The sequence below is a fragment of the Arachis hypogaea genome, chromosome 8, assembly GCF_003086295.3.
Source record: "Arachis hypogaea cultivar Tifrunner chromosome 8, arahy.Tifrunner.gnm2.J5K5, whole genome shotgun sequence".
NCBI classification, from domain to species: domain Eukaryota; kingdom Viridiplantae; phylum Streptophyta; class Magnoliopsida; order Fabales; family Fabaceae; genus Arachis; species Arachis hypogaea.
The window spans coordinates 23,431,080-23,457,795 of record NC_092043.1 but is presented as its reverse complement, the minus strand read 5'-3'; positions in this window follow the sequence as shown (position 1 = coordinate 23,457,795).

The following is a 26,716-nucleotide window of genomic DNA, read 5'->3' as shown; positions in this document are numbered from 1 at the left end:
GACCATTCTGCAGGTGGATCTATTCACCTGAAGAAAACGCCTGAAGAGGCTCAAGAACTCATTGACATGGTTGCAAACAATCAGTTCATGTACACCTCTGAGAGGAATTCCGTGAATAATGGGATACCTCAGAAGAAAGGAGTTCTTGAAATTGATGCTCTGAATGCCATATTGGCTCAGAACAAAATGTTGACTCAACAGGTCAACATGATCTCTCAAAATCTGAATGGGCTGCAACATGCATCCAACAGTACTAGAGAGGCAGCTTCTGAAGAAGCTTATGATCCTGAAAACCCTGCCATGGCAGAGGTTAATTACATGGGTGAACCATATGGAAACACCTATAACCCATCATGGAGAAATCATCCAAATTTCTCCTGGAAGGATCAACAAAAGCCTCAACAAGGCTTTAACAATGGTGGACGCAATAGGCTGAGAAATAGTAAGCCATATCCATCATCTTCTCAGCAACAGACAGAGAATTCAGAACAAAACACTTCTAATTTAACCAATATTGTCTCTGATCTTTCAAAGGCCACTTTCAGTTTCATGAATGAAACAAGATCCTCCATTAGAAATTTGGAGGCACAAGTGGGCCAGCTGAGTAAGAAAGTTATTGAAACTCCTCCCAGTATTCTCCCAAGCAATACAGAAGAGAATCCAAAAGGAGAGTGCAAGGCCATTGATTTAGTCAAAGTGGCCGAATGCACTAGGGAGGAGGAGGACGAAAATCCTAGTGAGGAAGACCTCCTGGGACGTCCTTCAAGCAAGAAGGAGTTTCCTAACAAGGATCCAGAGGAATCTGAGGCTCATATAGAGACCATAGAGATTCCATTAAATCTCCTTCTGCCATTCATGAGCTCTGAAGACTATTCTTCCTCTAAAGAGGATGAAGATGTGACTGGAGAGCAAGCTGCTCAATATTTAGGAGCTATCATGAAGCTGAATGCCAAGTTGTTTGGTAATGAGACTTGGGAAAGTGAACCTCCCTTGCTCATTAATGAACTGGATACTTGGATTCAGAAAACTCTACCTCAAAAGAAACAAGATCCTGGCAAGTTCTTAATACCTTGCACCATAGGCACCATGAGCTTTGAAAAAGCTCTATGTGATCTAGGGTCAGGGATAAATCTTATGCCACTCTCTATAATGGAGAAGCTGGGGATCATTGAGGTACAACCTGCCTTGTTCTCATTGCAATTGGCAGATAAGTCATTGAGACAAGCTTATGGGACAGTAGAGGACGTGTTAGTAAAGGTTGAAGGCCTTTACATCCCTGCTGATTTCATAATCCTAGACACTAGGAAGGAAGATGATGAATGCATCATCCTAGGAAGACCTTTCCTAGCCACAGCAGGAGCTGTGATAGATGTCAACAGAGGAGAATTAGTCCTTCAATTGAATGGGGACTACCTTGTGTTTAAGGCACATGGGCATCCCTCTGTGACAAAAGAGAGTAAGCAGGAAGAGCTTCTCTCAGTTTAGAGTCAAGAAGAGCCCACACAGTCAAACTCTAAGTTTGGTGTTGTGAAGCCACAACCAAACTCTAAGTTTGGTGTTAAGACCCCATATCCAAACTCTAAGTTTGGTGTTGGGACTACACACTAACATTGACCTGATCACCATGTGGCTCCATGAGAGCCACTGTCAAGCTATTGACATTAAAGAAGCGCTTGTTAGGAGGCAACCCAATTTTATTTATCTAATTTTTATTTTTATTGTTATTTTGTGTTTTATTAGGTACATGATCATGAGGAGTCACGAAAAAATCAAAAAAAAAATTAAAAACAGAGTCAAAAACAGAAGAAAAATTTTTTCACCCTGGAGGTCACGCAGACTGGCGTTCAACGCCAGTAAGATGCATCTGGCTGGCGTTCAATGCCAGAACAGAGCACCATTCTGGCGCTGAATGCCAGAAACAAGCAACATCCTGGCGCTGAACGCCAGAAATGTGCCTAGAGGAGACAAGCTGGCGTTGAACGCCAGCAACAAGCATGAAACTGGCGTTCAACGCCAGAAACATGCATTACATGGGCGTTGAACGCCCAGAACGTGCACCAATGGGCGTTTAAACGCCAGAATGATGCACGAAGGCATTTTACATGCCTATATGGTGAAGGAATGGTATTTCTTTTCACCTCAGGATCTGTGGACCCCACAAGATCCCCACCTACCATATTTTCACCTTTTCTTTTAATCCTAATCACACTCTCCTAATCCTAATCTCATTTCACTCTTTCCCATATCACACTTCCCAAAAACCTTCACCAATCACCTCAATTCCTCTTTCCAATTACCCCATTCACCATTCACATCAATCCACTCTTCCCCATACACCCCACCTACCTTCATAAAATTCAAAATCAATTTCCCACCCATTCCCACCCAAAATGGCCGAACCTATACCCTCCCCTCTCCCTATAAATACCCTTCCATTCTACTTCATTTTAACACAACACTAACCCCTTCTTCTCCCACATAGCCGACCTACTTCTCTCCCTCTCTACCATATTCTCTTCTTCTTCTTCTTCTTCTCTTCTTTTCTTTCTTGCTCGAGGGCGAGCAAAATTTTAAGTTTGGTGTGGTAAAAGCATAAGCTTTTTGTTTTTTTTCCATTACCATCAATGGCACCTAAGGCCGGAGTATCCTCTAAAAAAGGGAAAGGGAAGACAAAAGCTTCCACCTCCGAGTCATGGGAGATGGAAAGATTCATCTCCAAAAGCCATCAAGACCACTTCTATGATGTTGTGGCAAAGAAGAAGGTGATCCCCGAGTCCCTTTCAAGCTCAAAAAGAATGAGTATCCGAAAATCCGACATGAAATCCAAAGAAGAGGTTGGGAAGTCATAACCAACCCCATGCAACAAGTTGGAATATTGATGGTTCAAGAGTTCTATGCCAATGCATGGATCACTAGGAACCATGATCAAAGTATGAACCCGAATCCAAAGAACTATCTCACAATGGTTCGGGGGAAATACTTAGATTTTAGTCCGGAAAATGTGAGGTTGGCGTTTCACTTGCCTATGATGCAAGGAGATGAACGCCCCTACACTAGAAGGGTCAACTTTAATCAAAGGTTGGACCAAGTCCTTATGGACATATGTGTGGAAGGAGCTCAGTGGAGAATAGACTCCAAAGGCAAGCCACTTCAACTAAGAAGACTGGATCTCAGGCCTGTGGCTAGAGGATGGTTGGAGTTCATTCAACGCTCTATCATTCCTACTAGCAACCGATCTGAAGTTACTGTGGATCGGGCCATCATGATTCATAGCATCATGATTGGAGAGGAAGTGGAAGTTCATGAGGTCATCTCCAATGAACTCTACAAAATAGCCGACAAGTCCTCCACCATGGCAAGGCTAGCCTTCCCTCACCTTATATGCCATCTATGTTACTCAGCTGGAGTTATCATAGAAGGAGATACCCCCATTGAAGAAGACAAGCCCATCACCAAGAAAAGGATGGAGCAAGCAAGAGAAGCTCCTCACGGCCCTCAAGAAGTGCATGAGGAAGCTCATCGTCAACAAATTCCTGAGATACCTCAAGGAATGCACTTTCCTCCCAACAACTATTGGGAGCAACTCAACACCTCCTTAGAAGATTTGAGCCATAATGTGGAACAATTAAGGGTGGAATATCATGAGCACTCCATCATTCTCCAGGAAATAAGAGAAGATCAAAGAGCAATGAGGGAGGAGCAACAAAGGCAAGGAAGGGACATAGAAGAGCTAAAGAACATCATTGGTCCTTCAAGAAGAAGACGCCACTAGAGGTGGATTCATTCCTTGTTCTTTATTTCTTTCTGTTTTCGGTTTTTAGTATTGTGTTTATCTATGTTTTGTGTCTTTATTTCATGATCATTAGTATGTAACCATGCCTTAAAGCTATCAATAAAATCCATTAATCCTTCACCTCTCTTAAATGAAAAATGTTTTAATTCAAAAGAACAAGAAGTACATGAATTTCGAATTTATCATTGAATTTAATTTAATTATATTGATGTGGTGGCAATACTATTTGTTTTCTGAATGAATACTTGAACAGTGCATATTTTTGATCTTGTTGTTTATGAGTGTTAAAATTGTTGGCTCTTGAAAGAATGATGAACAAAGAGAAATGTTATTGATGATCTGAAAAATCATGAAATTGATTCTTGAAGCAAGAAAAAGCATTGAAAAAGAAAGCTTGCGAAAAAAAAAATGGCGAAAAAAAAATATATAGAAAGAAAAAGAAAAAGCAAGCAGAAAAAGCCAATAGCCCCTAAAACCAAAAGGCAAGGGTAAAAAGGATCCAAGGCTTTGAGCATCAATGGATAGGAGGGCCCAAGGAAATTAAATCCAGGCCTAAGCGGCTAAATTAAGCTGTCCCTAACCATGTGCTTGTGTCATGAAGGTCCAAGTGAAAAGCTTGAGACTGAGTGGTTAAAGTCGTGATCCAAAGCAAAAGAGTGTGCTTAAGAGCTCTGGACACCACTAACTGGGGACTCTAGCAAAGCTTGGTCACAATCTGAAAAGGTTCACCCAGTTATGTGTCTGTGGCATTTATGTATCCGGTGGTAATACTGGAAAACAAAATGCTTAGGGCCACGGCCAAGACTCATAAGTAGCTGTGTTCAAGAATCAACATGCTTAACTAGGAAATTCAATAACACTATCCAAAATTCTAAGTTCCCAGAGACGCCAATCACTCTGAACTTCAAAGGAAAAAGTGAGATGCCAAAACTATTCAGAAGCAAAAAGCTACAAGTCCCGCTCATCTAATTATAATTAATATTCATTGATATTCTGGAATTTATCGTATATTCTCTTCTTTTATCCTATTTGATTTTCAGTTGCTTGGGGACAAGCAACAATTTAAGTTTGGTGTTGTGATGAGCGGATAATTTATACGCTTTTTGGCATTGTTTTTATATAGTTTTTAGTAAGTTTGAGCTACTTTTAGGGATGTTTTCATTAGTTTTTATGTTAAATTCACATTTCTGGACTTTACTATGAGTTTGTGTGTTTTTTTGTGATTTCAGGTAAATTCTGGCTGAAATTGAGGGACTTGAGCAAAACTCTGAAAAAGGCTGACAAAAGGACTGCTGATGCTGTTGGAATCTGACCTCCCTGCACTCGAAATGGATTTTCTGGAGCTACAGAACTCCAATTGGCGCGCTCTCAACGGCGTTGGAAAGTAGACATCCAGAGCTTTCCAGAAATATATAATAGTCCATATTTTATTCGGAGATTGACGACGTAACTTGGCGTTGAACGCCAAGTACATGTTGCTGTCTGGAGTTAAACGCCAGAAAAACGTCATGATCCGGAGTTGAACGCCCAAAACACGTCATAACTCAGAGTTCAACTCCAAGAGAAGCCTCAGCTCGTGGATTAATCAAGCTCAGCCCAAGCATACACCAAGTGGGCCCCGGAAGTGGATTTATGCATCAATTACTTACTCATGTAAACCCTAGGAGCTAGTTTATTATAAATAGAACATTTATCTATTGTATTAGATATCTTTTGATCATTTTAGATCTTAGGATCAGGTCTTTGAACGCATAGTTCTTAGACCATGGGGGCTGGCCATTCGGCCATGCCTGAACCTTTTACTTATGTATTTTCAACAGTGGAGTTTCTGCACACCATAGATTAAGGGTGTGGAGCTCTGCTGTACCTCAAGTATTAATGCAATTCTATTCTCTTTTATTCAAATCTCTCTTATTCTTATTCCAAGATATTCATTCGTACCCAAGAACATGATGAATGTGATGATTAAGTAACCCTCATTATCATTCTCACTTATGAACGCACGTGATTGACAACCACTTCCGTTCTACATGCAACAGAGCTTGAATGTGTATCTCTTAGATTCCCCAACAGAATCTTCGTGGTATAAGCTAGATAGATGGCGGCATTTATGAGGATCCGAAAAGTCTCACCTTGTCTGTGGTATTCCGAGTAGGATCCTGGGAATCCGGAAAGTCTCACCTTGTCTGTGGTATTCCGAGTAGGATTCCGGTAATGAATGACTGTGACGTGCTTCAAACTTGCAAGTGCTGGGCGTTAGTGACAGACGCAAAAGAATCAAGGAGTTCTATTCCAGTAGGCGCAGGAACCAACCAGTGATTAGCCGTGCTGTGACAGAGCACGTGAGCGCAGCTTTCACTGCGAGGATGGGATGTAGCCATCAACCATGGGTGATGCCTGCAGACGATTAGCCATGCGAGTGACAGCCGCATAGGATCATTTTCCCGAGAGGATTGAAAGTAGCCACTGCTGATGGTGAATCCCTATACACAGCTTGCCATGGAAAGGAGTAAGAAGGATTGAGTTGAAGCAGTGGGAGAGCAGGCGTCCTTGAGCCATACAGTATCTCCATTCGCTTATCTGAAACTCCCACCAATGAATCTGCATGAGTATTCTATCCCTTTTATTATTTATTTTCTTATTTCTATTTTCGAACCCATAAACCAATTTAATCTGCCTAACTGAGATTTACAAGGTGACCATAGCTTGCTTCATACCAACAATCTCTGTGGGATCGACCCTTACTCGCGTAAGGTTTATTACTTGGACGACCCAGTACACTTGCTGGTTAGTTGAACGGAGTTGTGTCCACTCGTGCCAATTTCAAATTCTATAAAAATACAACTTAAAGAATAAGTGATCACAATTTCGTCCACCAGGCAGCTTGGTTGAGCCGCTTAGGCCAGGATTTTCTTCCTTGTAGGCCCTCCTAACCATTGATGCTCGAAGCGTTAGATCCTTTTACCCTTGCCTTTGGTTTAAAGGGTTATTGGCTTTTTGCTCTTGCCTTTTGGTTTAAATAGCTATTGGCTTTTTCTGCTTTTTATTTTTATTATTTTTTTTGCCATTATTTTTTTCTTTTTTTTTCACATGCATATAATTTTTTTCTTTTATTGCAACATGCTTTTTCTTTTTCTTTTACTGCTTTTTCTTGCTTTAAGAATCAATTTTGGATTTTCAGATTACCAATAATACTTTATCTTTTTCATCATTCTTTCAAGAACCAACATTTTAAAATTCCAACTTCAAATATGCACTATTTATTCATACATTCAGAAACCAAAAGCAATGCCACCACATCAAGATAATTGAACTATTCTTATTATAAACTTGAAATTCATGTATCTCTCAATTCTTTTCAATTAAAATTTTCTTTTAAGTAATGGTGAGAGATATATTGAATATTTTATCACTTTAAGACATAGATAGAAATGATCATGCAATAAAAATAAGAGAATAGACAATACAATCATAACAGAAAATAGAAAAAAATGACATAAGGAGAGAGGATTAAGAGAATGAATCCACCTTAATGGTGGCGGCTAGTGCTCCTCCTTGAGGATCTAATATAGTGCTTGATCTCTTCAAAGTCACTCCTTTGTCTTTGTTGTTCTTCCCTCATAGCCCTTTGATCTTCTCTAATTTCATTGAGGATGGTTGAATGCTCTTAATGCTCCATCTTCAACTAATTCATGTTAGAGCTCAATTCTCCCATGGAAGTATGCCATTGATCCCAATAGCTTTGAGGAGAAAAATACATCCCTTGAGGTATCTCAGGGATCTTATGCTGAGGAGGCTACACAAGCTCTTGTGCATGCTCTCTAGTTTGCTCCATCCTCTTCTTAGTGATGGGCTTGTCCTCCTCAATGGAGATATCTCCCTCTATGACAATTCCAGCTGAATTGCATAGGTGACAGATGAGGTAAGGGAATGCCAACCTTGCTTTGGTGGATGGCTTTTCAGCTATCTTGTATAGTTCTTGAGAAATCACCTCATGTACTTCCACCTCTCTTCTAATCATGATGCAATGGATCATGATGGCTCTTTCAATAGTCACTTCTGACCGATTCCTAGTAGGGATGATAGAGTGTTGAATGAATTCCAACCATCCTCTAGCTATGGGCTTGAGGTCAAGCCTTCTTAGTTGAATGGTCTTGGCATGGGAATCCTTTTCCACTATGCTCATTCCACAAAAATGTCTGAGAGCACCTGATCCAGTCTCTGATCAATGTTGACTCTCCTAGTGTAAGGATGTGGGTCTCTTTGCATCAAAGGCAAGTTGAATGCCAACCTCACACTTTTTCGGCTAAAATCTAAGATTCTTCCTCGAACGATGGTACTCCAATTCTTGGGATTTGGGTTCACACTAATGTCATGGTTTTTCATGACCCATGCGTTAGCATAATTCTCTTGCACCATTAAGATCCCAACCTCTTGGATGGGAATGGTTAGGACTTTCCAACCTCCTCTTCGGATCTCTCTTTGGATTTTTGGATACTCATTCTTCTTGAGCCTAAAAGGGACCTCAGGGATTACCTTTTTCTTTGCCACTACTTCATAGGAGTGGTCTTGGTGGGCTTTGGTGATGAATCTCTCCATCTTCCAAGATTCAGAGGTGGTGGCTACTGCCTTTTCTTTCCTCTTTCTAAAGGATTCTCCAACCTTGGGTGCCATAAGTGGTAATAGAAAGCAAAAAGCAACGTTTTTCCCACACCAAATTTAAAAGCTTTGTTTGTCCTTGAGAAAAAATAAAAAAAAAGAGAAGAATGGAGTAGAAGAATAAGAAAATAGAAGTAGATGGAGGGGGAGAGTAATTCGGCCAATGGGGCTTTAGAGTGTATGAGAGGAGTGTGTATGAAGGCTTAGAAGGAGTGGTATTTATAGGAGTGTATGGAGGGCTAGGGTAGGTTCAATCAAAGGTGGGGTAAATGGGAGGGAAATTTGATTTTGAAGTGGGTGGGAGTTGGTGGGAGTTATGATGGATTTACGAAAGTGATATGGATTTGATTGGGCTAGGATTTATAAGGACGAGTGTACGGGAAAGTGTGAAAGTAAGAAGGCAGAAGTGGGGTAGGTAAAAATGCTGTGGGACCCATGGTCTTGAGAGGCTAGGGAATTCAGATTCCCTGCCCTCTGCATTGGCGTTGAACGCCCAGGATCTACTCCCTGGCTGGCATTCAACTCCAACAACACTCCATCAAGAGTGTTCTATATTCACTATTAAATTTTTTTCTATTTCTATTCTGACTGCTGCAATCATGAACCTAAACAACAACTTAAAGAAAAACAAAATGAAAGAAAATAGAATAATTAATTAAGGTTGGGTTGCTTCCTAACAAGCGCTTCTTTAACGTCATTAGCTTAATGGTTAGCTTTTAACGGAGGTGAGTATGGGCTCAGAATTTCGCCCCTTATAGTAAACTTTCTTCCTGTCTTCTCATGAATGAACTTCACATGCTCTAGAGATAGGATACGACTAACTGCATGTGGTCTGACTGGTTTCTTAGTGAAGACAACTCTCATGCCAGGTGAGAGGCCTTTAGTGGGGACTTTCTTGGCCCTCCAGCCTTTAGGTACTTTCTTCTGAGTACCTTTGTTGTTAGTGCTTGTTAATGGCTACCCAACACCAAACTTAGAATTGATGTTTGAGGCTTAGTAAAGCTTTGTACTGAAAGAGATGGTTGGAACACTAAGTGTTGAATAGTTATCTCAGAGGTAGAGTTAGGGTGAGGCATCTTAAACAAGATGTGATCCTCCCCTAGTTGTAGAATCAATTCTCCCTTAGCTACATCAATGATAGAATTGGAAGTGGCTTGGAAAAGTCTTCCAAGGATGAAGGATTCATCTTCATCTTCCCCAGTATCCAAGATTCTAAAGTTTGTAGGGATGTGATGGTCTTCAACCTTTACCAAGACATCCTCTACTAAGCTATATGGCTTCTTCATTGACTTGTCTACCATATTTAGTGATATGTTTGCAGATTGTACCTCAAAGATTCTCAGCTTCTCCATTACAAAGAATGGCATAAGGTTTATACTTGACCCTAGGTCACACAGAGCCTTCTCAAAGGTCATGGCACCCATGGTGCGAGGGATCAGAAAGTGGTGGACGAAATTGTGATCATCAATATTGGCTTTTTGGCATATACACAAAAACTATTGTGTCTCTTGGTTAAATTCACAACTCCGTTCAACTAACCAGCAAGTGTACTGGGTCGTCCAAGTAATAAACCTTACGTGAGTAAGGGTCGATCCCACAGAGATTGTTGGTTTGAAGCAAGCTATGGTCACCTTGTAAATCTCAGTTAGGCAGATTAAAATAGTTTATGGGTTTCGAAAATAAAGATAAAAGAATAGATTAAATAAAAGGATAGAATACTTATGCAGATTCATTGGTTGGAATTTCAGATAAGCGGATGGAGATGCTGTAGAGCCCAGGGACGCCTGCTCTCCTACTGCTTCTACTCAATCCTTCTTACTCCTTTCCATGGCAAGCTTTGTATAGGGGTTCACCATCAACTGTGGCTACTTTCTTCCTCTCGGGGAAATATCCTATGCGGCTGTCACTCGCACAGCTAACCAGTCTGGAGGCATCACCCATGGCTGATGGCTACATCCCATCCTCGCAGTGAAAACTAATGCTCACGCACTCTGTCACAGTACGGCTAATCACCGGTTGGTTCCCTCCCCTACTGGAATAGAATCCCTCTTTTGCGTCTGTCACTAACGCCCAGCAGGTTACAAGTTTGAAGCACGTCACAGTCATTCATTACCGGAATCCTACTCGGAACACCACAGACAAGGTGAGACTTTCCGGATTCTCAGGATCCTACTCGGAATACCACAGACAAGGTGAGACTTTCCGGATCCACATAAATGCCGCCATCTATCTAGCTTATACCACGAAGATTCTGTTGGGGAATCTAAGAGATGCGCATTCAAGCTCTGTTGCCTGTAGAACGGAAGTGGTTGTCAATCACGCGCGTTCATAGGTGAGAATGATAATGAGGGTAATCTGACTCATAACATTCATCATGTTCTTGGGTACGAATGAATATCTTGGAATAAGAATAAGAGAGATTTGAATAAAAGATGATAGAATTTCATTAATACTTGAGGTACAGCAGAGCTCCACACCCTTAATCTATGGTGTGCAGAAACTCCACCGTTGAAAATACATAAGTAAAGGGTTCAGGCATGGCCGAATGGCCAGCCTCCCTAACTTGATCAATGATCTCCTAAGATGAAGAATAAAACAAAACTGAGACCAAAGATGTCTAATACAATAGTAAGAGGTCCTATATATAATAGACTAGCTACTAGGGTTTACATGAGTAAGTATTTGATGCATAAATCCACTTCCGGGGCCCACTTGGTGTATGCTTGGGCTGAGCTTGATCAATCCACGAGCTGAGGCTTCTCTTGGAGTTGAACTCCGAGTTATGACGTGTTTTGGGCGTTCAACTCCGGATCATGACGTTTTTCTGGCGTTTAACTCCAGACAGCAGCATGAACTTGGCGTTCAACGCCAAGTTACGTCGTCAATCTCCGAATAAAGTATGGACTATTATATATTGCTGGAAAGATCTGGATGTCTACTTTCCAACGCCGTTGAGAGCGCGCCATTTGGAGTTCTGTAGCTCCAGAAAATCCATTTCGAGTGCAGGGAGGTCAGATTCCAACAGCATCAGCAGTCCTTTTGTCAGCCTTCTTCAGAGTTTTGCTCAAGTCCCTCAATTTCAGCCAGAATTTACCTGAAATCACAGAAAAACACACAAACTCATAGTAAAGTCCAGAAATGTGAATTTTACATAAAAACTAATGAAAACATCCCTAAAAGTAGCTTGAACTTACTAAAAACTACCTAAAAACAATGCCAAAAAGCGTATAAATTATCCGCTCATCACAACACCAAACTTAAATTGTTGCTTGTCCCCAAGCAACTGAAAATCAATTAGGATAAAAAGAAGAGAATATACTATAAATTTCAGAATATCAATGAATATTAATTTAATTAGATGAGCGGGACTTGTAGCGTTTTGCTCCTGAATAGTTTTGGCATCTCACTTTTTCCTTTGAAGTTCAGAGTGATTGGCGTCTCTGGGAACTTAGAATTTTGGATAGTGTTATTGACTTTCCTAGTTAAGCATGTTGATTCTTGAACACAGCTACTTATGAGTCTTGGCCGTGGCCCTAAGCACTTTGTTTTCCAGTATTACCACCGGATACATAAATGCCACAGACACATAACTGGGTGAACCTTTTCAGATTGTGACTCAGCTTTCCTAGAGTCCCCAGTTAGTGGTGTCCAGAGCTCTTAAGCACACTCTTTTTCTTTGGATCACGACTTTAACCACTTAGTCTCAAGCTTTTTACTTGGACCTTCATGACACAAGCACATGGTTAGGGACAGCTTGATTTAGCCGCTTAGGCCTGGATTTTATTTCCTTGGGCCCTCCTATCCATTGATGCTCAAAGCCTTGGATCCTTGCTACCCTTGCCTTTTGGTTTTAAGGGCTATTGGCTTTTTCTGCTTGCTTTTTCTTTTTCTTTCTATATTTTTTTTTCGCCATTTTTTTTTCAAGCTTTTGCTTTTTCACTGCTTTTTCTTGCTTCAAGAATCAATTTCATGATTTTTTTCAGATCATCAATAACATTTCTCTTTGTTCATCATTCTTTCAAGAGCCAACAATTTTAACACTCATAAACAACAATATCAAAAGACATATGCACTGTTCAATCATTCATTCAGAAAACAAAAAGTATTGTCACCACATTAATATAATTAAATTAAATTCAATAATAATTTCGAAAATTATGTACTTCTTGTTCTTTTGAATTAAAACATTTTTCATTTAAGAAAGGTGAAGGATTCATGGAATTATTCATAATCTTTAAGGCACGGTTACATACTAATGATCATGAAATAAAGACACAAAACATAGATGAACACAATATTAAAAACCGAAAAGCAGAAAGAAATAAGAACAAGGAATGAATCCACCTGAGTGAAGGTGGCGCCTTCTTGAAGGTCCAATGGTGCTCTTTGAGCTCCTCTATGTCTCTTCCTTGCTTCTGTTGAATGATTCATAATAATTTTGGTGTTCCTCCCCTTAGTTGCTTCCAATATTTGTGTGGAGGACAACTTATCCCCTGAGGTATCTCAGGGATCTCTTGATTTGCAGCCACATGTTATACCACTGAGCTATGACGGCTTATATTTTTCATCTCCCAAGACTCAGAGGTGGAAGCTTTTGTCTTCCCTTTGAGGTTTCTCTGGCCTTAGGTGCCATTAATGGTAATGGAAAAGCAAAAAAGCTATGCTTTTACCACACCAAACTTAAAATATTGCTCGCCCTCGAGCAAGAAAAGAAAGAAGAGAAGAGGAAGAAGATGGAGGTGAGTGAGGGGAGATGGATTCGGCTATATGGGTGGGGTTGGGTGGGAAAGAGGAGGTTGATGTGAATGGTGAATGGGGTGATTGATGAAGAAGATTGGGAATTGTGACATGGGGAATTCAAATCACAAAAATAGGATTAGGAGGGAAGGTGGGAATATGGTAGGTGGGGATCCTGTGGGGTCCACAGATCCTGAGGTGGGGATCCTGTGGGGTCCACAGATCCTGAGGTGAAAAGAAATACCATTCCTTCACCATATAGGCATGAAAAATGCCTTCATGCATCATTCTGGCGTTCAAACGCCCATTGGTGCATGTTCTGGGCGTTCAACGCCCATGTGATGCATGTTTCTGGCGTTGAATGCCAGTTTCATGCTTGTTACTGGCGTTCAGCGCCAGTTTGTCCTCTCTGTGCACCATCCTGGCGTTTAACGCCAGCCCGTGCGTCCTCCAGGGTGAAAAATTTTTTCTTCTGTTTTTGACTCTATTTTTAATTTTTTTTTATTTTTTCGTGACTCCTCATGATCATGTACCTAATTAAACACAAAAATAACAAAGAAACAAAATAAAATAAAATTAGATAAATAAAATTGGGTTGCCTCCCAACAAGCGCTTCTTTAATGTCAATAGCTTGACAGTGGCTCTCATGGAGCCAAAAGGTGATCAGGTCAATGTTGTATAGTCCCAACACCAAACTTAGAGTTTGGATATGGGGTCTTAACACCAAACTTAGAGCTTGGTTGTGGCCTCACAACACCAAACTTAGAGTTTGACTGTGTGGGCTCTTCTTGACCTTGAACTGAGAGAAGCTCTTCATGCTTACTCTCTTTTGTCACAGAGGGATGGCCATGTGCCTTAAACACAAGGTAGTCCCCATTCAATTGAAGGACTAGCTCACCTCTGTTGACATCTATCACAGCTTCTGCTGTGGCTAGGAAAGGTCTTCCTAGGATGATGGATTCATCATCTTCCTTCCTAGTGTCTAGGATTATGAAATCAGCAGGGATGTAAAGGCCTTCAACCTTTACTAGCACGTCCTCTACTATTCCATAAGCTTGTCTCAAAGACTTATCTGCCAATTGTAATAAGAACAAGGCAGGTTGTACCTCAATGATCCCTAGCTTCTCCATTACAGAGAGTGGCATAAGATTTATCCCTGACCCAAGATCACATAGAGCTTTTTCAAAGCTCATGGTGCCAATGGTGCAAGGTATTAAGAACTTGCCAGGATCTTGTTTCTTTTGAGGTAGAGTTTTCTGAATCCAAGTATCTAGTTCACTAATGAGCAAGGGAGGTTCACTTTCCCAAGTCTCATTACCAAACAGCTTGGCATTCAGCTTCATGATAGCTCCTAAATATTGAGCAACTTGCTCTCCAGTGACATCTTCATCCTCTTCAGAGGAAGAATAGTCTTCAGAGCTCATGAATGGCAGAAGGAGATTTAATGGAATCTCTATGGTCTCTAGATGAGCCTCAGATTCCTTTGGATCCTTAATAGGAAACTCCTTCTTGCTTGAAGGACGTCCCAGGAGGTCTTCCTCACTAGGATTTTCGTCCTCCTCCTCCCTAGTGCATTCGGCCACTTTGATTAAATCAATGGCCTTGCACTCTCCTTTTGGATTCTCTTCTGTATTGCTTGGGAGAATACTGGGAGGAGTTTCAATGACTTTCTTACTCAGCTGGCCTACTTGTGCCTCCAAATTTCTAATGGAGGATCTGGTTTCATTCATGAAACTGAAAGTGGCCTTTGATAGATCAGAGACTATATTAGCTAAATTAGAAGTGTTTTATTCTGAATTCTCTGTCTGTTGCTGAGAAGATGATGGATATGGCTTACTATTGCTCAGCCTATTGCGTCCACCATTGTTAAAGCCTTGTTGAGGCTTTTGTTGATCCTTCCAGGAGAAATTTGGATGATTTCTCCATGATGGGTTATAGGTGTTTCCATAAGGTTCACCCATGTAATTAACCTCTGCCATGGCAGGGTTCTCAGGATCATAAGCTTCTTCAGAAGCTACCTCTCTAGTACTGTTGGATGCATGTTGCAATCCGTTCAGATTTTGAGAGATTATGTTGACCTGTTGAGTCAACATTTTGTTCTGAGCCAATATGGCATTCAGAGCATCAATTTCAAGAACTCCTTTCTTCTGAGGTATCCCATTATTCACGGAATTCCTCTCAGAGGTATACATGAACTGGTTGTTTGCAACCATGTCAATGAGTTCTTGAGCCTCTTCAGGCGTTTTCTTCAGGTGAATAGATCCACCTGCAGAATGGTCCAATGACATTTTCGAAAATTCAGAGAGACCATAATAGAATATGTCTAATAGGGTCCATTCTGAAAACATGTCAGATGGACATCTTTTGGTCAGCTGCTTGTATCTTTCCCAAGCTTCATAGAGGGATTCACCCTCTTTTTGTTTGAAGGTTTGAACATCCACTCTCAGCTTGCTCAGCTTTTGAAGAGGAAAGAATTTATCCAAGAAGGCAGTGACCAGCTTATCCCAGGAGTCCAGGCTATCCTTAGGTTGTGAATCCAACCATATTCTAGCTCTGTCTCTTACAGCAAAAGGGAAAAGCATGAGTCTGTAGACTTCAGGATTAACTCCATTTGTCTTTACAGTCTCACAGATCTGCAAGAATTCAGTTAAGAACTGATAAGGATCTTCAGATGGAAGTCCATAAAACTTGCAATTTTGTTGCATTAAAGCAACTAGTTGAGGCTTAAGCTCAAAGTTATTGGCTCCAATGGCAGGAATGGAGATGCTTCTTCCATCAAACTTGGACGTTGGCTTTGTGAAGTCACCAAGCATTCTCCTTGCATTATTATTATTATTATTTTCGGCTGCCATGTCCTTCTCTTGTTCGAAAATTTCTGAAAGGTTGTTTCTGGATTGTTGTAATTTAGCTTCTCTTAATTTTCTCTTCAGAGTCCTTTCAGGTTCTGGATCAACTTCAACAAGAGTGCCTTTTTCCTGTTCCTGCTCATATGAAAGAGAAGAACCAAGAAAAGAAAGAGGAATCCTCTATGTCACAGTATAGAGATTCCTTAATGTTAGTAGAAAAAAAAAGGGGGGTAGAAGAATGAAGAAGGATGGATTCAGATTTTTAGATGAAGAGAGGTGAAGAGAAGTGTTAGTAATTAAATAATTAAATAGAAGAAGAAAAGAGAAGAGAAATTTTCGAAAATAATTTTTGAAAAAGAGGTTAGTAATTTTCGAAAATCAAAGACAAAATATAATTAAAATTAAAATTTAAAACAAAAAGAATTTTTGAAAAAGAGAGGGAGAATTTTCGAAAATTAGAGAGGGAAAAGTAGTTAGGTGGTTTTGAAAAAGATAAGAAACAAACAAAAAGTTAGTTAGTTGTTTGAAAAAGATTTTGAAATCAAAATTGAAAAAGATAAGAAGATAAGAAGTTAGATGAGATATTTTGAAATCAAATTTTGAAAAAGATAAAATTTTTGAAAAAGCTAAGATAAAAGATAAAAAGATATATTTGAAAAAGATATTTTGAAAAAGATTTAATTTTAAAATTGACTTAACTAACAAGAAACTACAAGATAAGATTCTAGAACTTAAAGATTGAACCTTTCTTAACAAGAAAGTAACAAACTTCAAATTTTTGAACCAATCACATTAATTGTTAGCTAATTTTCGAAAATATGATATAAAAGATAAGAAAAAGATTTTTGAAAATATTTTGAAAAATAATCTAAAAAAATTTCGAAAATAAGAAAAAATGGAAAAGATATGATTTTTGAAAAAGATTTTGAAAAGATAAGATTTTTAAAATTGAAATTTTGACTTGACTTGTAAGAAACAACTAATTTTAAAAATTTTTGACCAAGTCAACCCAAAATTTCGAAAATTTGGAGGGAAATAAGGAAAAGATATTTTTTGATTTTTGAATTTTTAATTTTGAATGAGAAAAACAACAAAAGTATTCAATGCATGAAATTTTTAGATCAAAACAATGAATGCATGCAAGAATGCTATGAATGTCAAGATGAACACCAAGAACACTTTGAAGATCATGATGAACATCAAGAACATATTTTTGAAAAAAATTTTTATGCAAAGAAAACATGCAAGACACCAAACTTAGAAATCTTTAATGCATGGACTCTAACAAACGAAAAATGCATATGAAAAACAACAAACAACACAAAACAAGAAAACCTCAAGATCAAACAAGAAGACTTGTCAAGAACAACTTGAAGATCATGAAGAACACCATGAATGCATGAATTTTCAAAAAAATGCAAGAAAAAATTTTTAAAGCATGCAATTGACACCAAACTTAAAAATATTTTTGGTTTTTATGATTTTATGATTTTTTTTTGTATTTTTATTATTTTTTTCGAAAATATTTTTGGAAAAACGAAAAATAAAAGAAAAATTTTTGAAAAGAAAATTACCTAATCTGAGCAACAAGATGAACCGTCAGTTGTCCATACTCGAACAATCCCCGGCAACGGCGCCAAAAACTTGGTGGACGAAATTGTGATCATCAATATTGGCTTTTTGGCATATACACAAAAACTATTGTGTCTCTTGGTTAAATTCACAACTCCGTTCAACTAACCAGCAAGTGTACTGGGTCGTCCAAGTAATAAACCTTACGTGAGTAAGGGTCGATCCCACAGAGATTGTTGGTTTGAAGCAAGCTATGGTCACCTTGTAAATCTCAGTTAGGCAGATTAAAATAGTTTATGGGTTTCGAAAATAAAGATAAAAGAATAGATTAAATAAAAGGATAGAATACTTATGCAGATTCATTGGTTGGAATTTCAGATAAGCGGATGAAGATGCTGTAGAGCCCAGGGACGCCTGCTCTCCTACTGCTTCTACTCAATCCTTCTTACTCCTTTCCATGGCAAGCTTTGTATAGGGGTTCACCATCAACTGTGGATACTTTCTTCCTCTCGGGGAAATATCCTATGCGGCTGTCACTCGCACAGCTAACCAGTCTGGAGGCATCACCCATGGCTGATGGCTACATCCCATCCTCGCAGTGAAAACTAATGCTCACGCACTCTGTCACAGTACGGCTAATCACCGGTTGGTTCCCTCCCCTACTGGAATAGAATCCCTCTTTTGCGTCTGTCACTAACGCCCAGCAGGTTACAAGTTTGAAGCACGTCACAGTCATTCATTACCGGAATCCTACTCGGAACACCACAGACAAGGTGAGACTTTCCGGATTCCCAGGATCCTACTCGGAATACCACAGACAAGGTGAGACTTTCCGGATCCTCATAAATGCCGCCATCTATCTAGCTTATACCACGAAGATTCTGTTGGGGAATCTAAGAGATGCGCATTCAAGCTCTGTTGCATGTAGAACGGAAGTGGTTGTCAATCATGCGCGTTCATAGGTGAGAATGATAATGAGGGTAATCTGACTCATAACATTCATCATGTTCTTGGGTACGAATGAATATCTTGGAATAAGAATAAGAGAGATTTGAATAAAAGATGATAGAATTTCATTAATACTTGAGGTACAGCAGAGCTCCACACCCTTAATCTATGGTGTGCAGAAACTCCACCGTTGAAAATACATAAGTAAAGGGTTCAGGCATGGCCGAATGGCCAGCCTCCCTAACTTGATCAATGATCTCCTAAGATGAAGAATAAAACAAAACTGAGACCAAAGATGTCTAATACAATAGTAAGAGGTCCTATATATACTAGACTAGCTACTAGGGTTTACATGAGTAAGTATTTGATGCATAAATCCACTTCCGGGGCCCACTTGGTGTATGCTTGGGCTGAGCTTGATAAATCCACGAGCTGAGGCTTCTCTTGGAGTTGAACTCCGAGTTATGACGTGTTTTGGGCGTTCAACTCCGGATCATGACGTTTTTCTGGCGTTTAACTCCAGACAGCAGCATGAACTTGGCGTTCAACGCCAAGTTACGTCGTCAATCTCCGAATAAAGTATGGACTATTATATATTTCTGGAAAGCTCTGGATGTCTAATTTCCAACGCTGTTGAGAGCGCGCCATTTGGAGTTCTGTAGCTCCAGAAAATCCATTTCGAGTGCAGGGAGGTCAGATTCCAACAGCATCAGCAGTCCTTTTGTCAGCCTTCTTCAGAGTTTTGCTCAAGTCCCTCAATTTTAGCCAGAATTTACCTGAAATCACAGAAAAACACACAAACTCATAGTAAAGTCCAGAAATGTGAATTTAACATAAAAACTAATGAAAACATCCCTAAAAGTAGCTTGAACTTACTAAAAACTACCTAAAAATAATGCCAAAAAGCGTATAAATTATCCGCTCATCAGAAAGCGTCCAGGATCTGAAAGCTTCTGAGGTAGCTTCTGCTGAAACAAAGCTTTATGTTCTTTGAAAAGCACTGGAGGTTCTTCCTCCAAAGGCTTTGTATCAAGTAGCTTGGCATTCAGCTTTATGAGAGCTCCTAGGTACCGAACAACTTGCTCTTCCCTAGTGTCTTCATCCTCATCAGAGGATTAGTATTCACTAGAACTTATGCACTGCAGAAGTGCATGCAAAGGAACCTTTATGGTCTCTATATGAGCCTTGGCTTCCTTTAGTTCTTGGATAGGGATTTCTTGAGTTGGTATTGCGTACTCAGAGGGTGTGCCATTACTAGCGTTCAACGCCAGCTCTGATGGCTTTTTGGGTGTTGAACGCCCATGCTGTATACCCTTACTGGCATTAAATGCCAATTCCTTTACCATTTTGGCCATTGAACGCCCAACAGGGATGTCCTTGCTAGCGTTCAACGCCAGATTCCCTGTATGTTTAGGTGTTGAACGCCTAGTGAGGGCTTCATCACTAGCATTCAGTGCCAGCTCTGGTGCCAGGATGGGCGTTGAACACCCAGTGAGGGCTTCCTCACTGGCGTTCAGCGCCAGGCTCTCAGCCATTTTGGGTGTTGAGCGCCTAATGAGATCTTCCTCACTGGCATTTAATGCCTTCCCAGTCTCTTCAAATTCGGCCTCAACCTCTATGGTGATGGCCTTATAATCTTCTCTTCGGTTTACTTCAGTGTTACTAGGAAGAGTGTCAGGAGGAGTCTTAGGAATTCTCTTGCTCAATTGACAAACTTGTATCTCCAAATTTTTTATGGAGGACCTTGTTTCAGTTATGAAACTATGAGTGGTCTTAGAGAGGTTAGAGACTATAGTAACTTAGTCAGAAAGGCTCTGCTTAGGAGTCTCCATATTCCCTTGAGAAGATGGGAATGGTTGCCTATTATTGAACCTATTCTGCTTCCTTCCACCTTAATTATTATTGAAGCCTTGCTGAGGCTTCTGTTGAACCTTCTATGAAAGGTTAGGATGATTCCTCCATGAAGGATTGTAGGTGTTTCCATAGGGTTCTCCCATATAATTTACCTCCTCCATGGTGGGTTGATCAGGATCATAAGCTTCTACTTCAGAAGAAGCTACCTGAGTACTGCTAGCTGCAGCTTGCATTCTAGTCAAATGCTGAGAGATCATATTGACCTGCTAGGTCAAGATCTTGTTATGAGCCAATATGGCATTCAGAGTGTCAACTTTAAGAACTCCTTTCTTTTGAGGGATCCCATTGTTCACATGGTTTCTCTCAAATGTGTACATGAATTGGTTGTTTGCAACCATCTCAATGAGTTCTCTTGCTTCTGCAGGCATTTCCTTCAAGTGGAGTGATCCACCTGCAGAGCTGTCCAATGATATTTTGGACATCTTAGACAAACCATCATAAAACACTCCTATGATAGACCATTCTGAGAGCATGTCTGGAAGACACCTCCTAATTAGTTGCTTGTATCTATTCCAAGCTTCATAGAGGGATTCACCTTCTTTTTGTCTGAAGGTTTGAACTTCCACTTTGATTTTGCTCATTCTTTGAGGAGGAAAGAATTTAGCAAAGAAAGCATTCACCAGCTTTTCCCAAGAGTCTAGACTCTCTTTTGGTTGAGAATCTAACCATATTTTAGCTCTGTCTCTTACAACAAAGGGAAAGAGCATAAGTCTGTAGACCTCAGGATCCATTCTATTGGTCTTAATAGTGTCACAGATCTGCAAGAATTTCGATAGGAATTGGTGTGGATCATCCAGTGGAAGTCCATGGAACTTGCAATTCTGTTGCAAAAGAGAAAATAATTGAGGTTTAAGCTCAAAATTGTTAGTTCTAATGGCAGGTACAGAGATACTTCTGCCATAAAAGTCAGAGGTAGGCATGGTGAAGTCACCAAGAACCTTTCTTGCCTCTCTTTCAGGTTTGGCCATGTCTTCAGCTTCTTGTTCAAAATTTTCTGAAAGGCTTCTTCCAGAGTGTTGTGCTTTAATTTGTTGTAAGAAGCTCCTCCTTAAATTCCTCTCAGGTTCAGGATCAAGATTAAAGAGAAGCTCTTTATCCCCGTTCCTAGTCATAAAAAAGAAAAGAAGAAACCAAGGACAGAGAAGAATGGGAGCTCTATGTTCAAGAACAGAGGACTACCTGTGAGATGTGAAGAAATAAGAGGAAGAAGATGGAAGATAGAAGAAGTAGAAGAAGAATTCGAATAAAGAGAGGAGAAGAATCAGAAGTAGAAAAGATAAACAAGAATTAAAATATTTTTTATTTTGTTTTATTTATTTATGTAATTCGAAAATAAAGGTTAATAAATTTAAAAAGATTTAAAAATTAAATGATGAATTTTCAAAAATAGAAAAGAGAAGAATTAGGTAAGAAGTTTTGAATAAGAAGAGAGAGAACAAGTAACTGATTAAGACATATTTGAAAACAAGATAAGATAGAAGATTAGAAAAGATTTTATTTTGAAAGTATTTGAAAAAGTCAACAAGATAAGAATTGAAAAGATTTGAAAAAGATTTAATTTTAAAAATTAAAAGAAGATAAGATAGAGAAGATAAGATAAGTTAGGTAAGAAAGATAAGATAAGGAAGTTAAGAGAAGATAAGTATTAAATTAAAAAGATTTGAAATCAAAATTTGAAAATTTAAATTTGAATTTTGAATTTTGAAAATTTGAATTTTTTAATTTTGAAATTTGAATTTTTAATTTTAAATTTTGAAATTTTAAATTTTAAATTTTGAAATTGAAACAAGATAAGATAAAGATTTCAATTTTGAAAAAGGTTTGATTTTGAAATTTGAAATAAGATAAAATAAGATTTTTTATTTTTAAGAAAAATAAAAAGATAAGATAAAATTTTGAAAAAGATAAGATTTTTGAAAAGATTTGGTTTTCAAAAGATTTGAATTTTGAAATTTAAAACAAAGATAAAAAGATAAGATAAAAATTTTGAAATTAAAATCTGAAATTTTAATTAAAATTTTCAAAAAAATTAATTAAGGATAAGAAAAGATATTTTATTTTTTTTATTTTTGAATTTAATGAAGAAAGAGAAAAACCACAAAAAGACACCAAACTTAAAATTTTTAGATCTAATGACACTACTATGCAAAAATTAAGAAGAAAAATACAAAAAGACACCAAACTTAAAAATTTTAAGGTCAAAACAAAAAGAAAAACAAGAACACTTTGAAAATCAAGAAGAACACTGATAAACCACCATTTCATGGTTTATCTTGTGCTCAATTGAGTGGTTTTTATCAAGTCCTTGCCCACTTATTCATATGATTTGCATGGTTTTATATTCTCCTTCCTGATTTTGTGCTATGATTGAAAACATGCTTCTTTGGCTTTTATTTTCTTTTATTTAAATTCCCTCCTACTATCATTCGATGCCTTGATATGTATGTTAAGTGATTTTAGAGATTACAGGGCAGGAATGGCTCAGAGGATGGAAAGGAAGCATGCAAAAGTGGAAGGAATATAAGAAGTTGAAGAAATTGCCAAAGCTGTCAGCCTGACCTCTTCGCACTCAAACGATCATAGTCGCCATAGTCGCCATACAGCTAGGTGACGCAAACGTGTGCTCCACGCGGACACGTCGCAGTGACGAAAATCAGCGTGGCAGATTTCTTAACCAGCGAATTCTGGGCTATTTTTGACCCAGTTCTCGGCCCAGAAAACACAGATTAAAGGCTGCAAAGTAGAGGAACAAAGAGAGACTTCATACATTCATTCATAATCCACTTTTCATAATTTTAGATGTAGTTTTTAGAGAGGAGTCTCCTCTCTCTTAGGATTAGGATTAGGATTTCTATTAAGATTAGAATTTCATCTTCTTCAAATCACAGGTTCAATGTTCCTTTTATTTATTTTCTCAATTTGGTTTATGAACTCCATGTTAGGATTGATTTTCTTATTTAATACACATTATTGAGGTATTTCAAAATTATGATTGCTTTCTTTTATTTATATAAATAATTTAGATTTTTCCCTTTTTGGCTTTGGCTTAGTAATTGGTAACACTCGAGTTAACAAACTCCTTTGTCATTGATAATTGGAATTTGCTGATTGGTTTGAATCCCTCTAACGCTAGTCTTTCCATAGGAGTTGACTAGTGATGACATGTCATCATATACCTATTTTTTTATGCTTTTTCATACAAGAAATTGATGAATTGTGCTTAAATATTGAATGCTTTTGTACTTAAATGATATATTTTCTTGATATTTTAATTTTATAAATCTTGTAGAAAATAAGAAGAAAAAGAAGCAAAGAAGCACAAAAAAAGGAGAAAAAAAGAGCTTTGGGGTACACTTTGAAGTTGGGGTACACTTTGGAGCCTTAGGCCACGCTTTTAAAAGCGTGGCCCATGACCAAATCAAGGAAGGAAGCAGCCAGCACGCACACTGCCCTGCTCTTGCCAAGGGCAGGGCAGAATCGTGATGCAAAGTGTGGTTGGAAGCAAGAATTTCGCTAAGGTAAAATCTGGGCGCTCACAGCATGACCATGCCTCCTTCAAAGGGCTATAACTTGAGCTACAGACGTCCAATTGATGTGCTTCTAGTTGCGTTGGAAAGCTGACATTCAGCGCTTTCCAACGATATATAGTAATCCATATTTGGCGTAAAATTGAGGCAGGAACGAAAGGCATCTTTAAGGGGAAAAAATAAGCAAAAATAAACCAAGGAAAAGAAGTAGCGTGTGCATCCACCAAGTCTCGAACGCGGAGCTTCATTTTTGGAAACACTGCCCTGCCCTCCGCGAGGGCAGGGCAGCATTTTGTTGGTGCACAATTCTGGCGCACCAAGGCACCCTTCTGGCGCACCGCAGCATTATCTGGCAGCACCAGCAGCGCACCGTGGCACAATTCTGGCGCACCAATTTTTTCTGCCCTGCCCTCCGCGAGGGCAGGGCAGCATCCTGCGCACCACGCCCGCACCACGCACGCACCAAGCACCAAATCCTGCCCTGCCCTCCTGGTGCGCGAAATCGTGAACAATACTTTTCACAACTCTCATAATCCCCGGTCATGAACCCCAAAAACTTGGTGTTCAATACCATGGCATTAACACAACTTCGCACAACTAACCAGCAAGTGCACTGGGTCATCCAAGTAATAAACCTTACGCGAGTAAGGGTCGATCCCACGGAGATTGTTAGTATGAAGCAAGCTATGGTCATCTTGTAAATCTTAGTCAGGCAAACTCAAATGGATATGGTGATGAACGCATAAAAATATAAAGATAAAGATAGAGATACTCATGTAATTCATTGGTAGGAACTTCAGATAGGCGCATGAAGATGCCTTCCCTTCCGTCTCTCTGCTTTCCTACTGTCTTCATCCAATCCTTCTTACTCCTTTCCATGGCAAGCTTATGCAAGGGTTTCACCGTTGTCAGTGGCTACCTCCCATCCTCTCAGTGAAAATGTTCCTATGCTCTGTCACAGCATGGCTAATCATCTGTCGGTTCTCGGTCAGGCCGGAATAGAATCCAGTGATTCTTTTGCGTCTGTCACTAACGCCCCGCCTGCTAGGAGTTTGAAGCACGTCACAGTCATTCAATCATTGAATCCTACTCAGAATACCACAGACAAGGTTAGACCTTCCGGATTCTCTTGAATGCCGCCATCAGTTCTAGCCTATACCACGAAGACTCTGATCTCACGGAATGGTTGGCTCGGTTGTCAGGCGAGCACTCGGTTGTCAGGCGATCAACCATGCATCGTGCAATCAGGAATCCAAGAGATATTCACCCAATCGAAGGTAGAACGGAGGTGGTTGTCAGTCACACGTTCATAGGTGAGAATGATGATGAGTGTCACGGATCATCACATTCATCAAGTTGAAGAACAAGTGATATCTTAGAACAAGAACAAGCGGAATTGAATGGAAGAACAATAGTAATTGCATTAATACTCGAGGTACAGCAGAGCTCCACACCTTAATCTATGGTGTGTAGAAACTCCACCGTTGAAAATACATAAGAACAAGGTCTAGGCATGGCCATGAGGCCAGCCTCCCAGTGATCTAAGATAGCATAACAATGAAGATAGCTACCCCTTGATATCTCAATACAATAGTAAAAGGTCCTACTTATAGAAAACTAGTAGCCTAAGGTTTACAGAAATGAGTAAATGACATAAAAATCCACTTCCGGGCCCACTTGGTGTGTGCTTGGGCTGAGCAATGAAGCATTTTCGTGCAGAGACTTCTCTTGGAGTTAAACGCCAGCTTTTATGCTAGTTTGGGCGTTTAACTCCCATTTTGGTGCCAGTTCCAGCGTTTAACGCTGGGATTTCTGAGGGTGACTTTGAACGCCGGTTTGGGCCATCAAATCTTGGGCAAAGTATGGACTATCATATATTGCTGGAAAGCCCAGGATGTCTACTTTCCAACGCCGTTGCGAGCGCGCCAATTGGGCTTCTGTAGCTCCAGAAAATACACTTCGAGTGCAGGGATGTCAGAATCCAACAGCATATGCAGTCCTTTTTAGTCTCTGAATCAGATTTTTGCTCAGGTCCCTCAATTTCAGCCAGAAAATACCTGAAATCACAGAAAAACACACAATCTCATAGTGAAGTCCAGAAAAGTGAATTTTAACTAAAAACTAATAAAAATATACTAAAAACTAACTAGATCATACTAAAAACATACTAAAACAATGCCAAAAAGCGTACAAATTATCCGCTCATCACAACACCAAACTTAAATTGTTGCTTGTCCTCAAGCAACTGGAAATCAAACAGGATAAAAAGAAGAGAATATGCAATGAATTCCAAAAACATCTATGAAGATCAGTATCAATTAGATGAGCGGGGCTTTTAGCTTTTTTGCCTCTGAACAGTTTTGGCATCTCACTCTATCCTTTGAAATTCAGAATGATTGGCTTCTTTAGGAACTTAGAATCCAGATAGTGTTATTCATTCTCCTAGTAAAGTATGATGATTCTTAAACATAGCTACTTATTGAGTCTTGGCCGTGGCCCAAAGCACTTTGTCTTCCAGTATTACCACCGGATACATACATGCCACAGACACATAATTGGGTGAACCTTTTCAGATTGTGACTCAGCTTTGCTAGAGTCCCCAATTAGAGATGTCCAGGGTTCTTAAGCACACTCTTTTTGCCTTGGATCACAACTTTATTATTTTTTTCGTTTTTCTTCTCTTTTTTTTTTTAAATTTTCGAAATTTTCTCCCTTTTTTT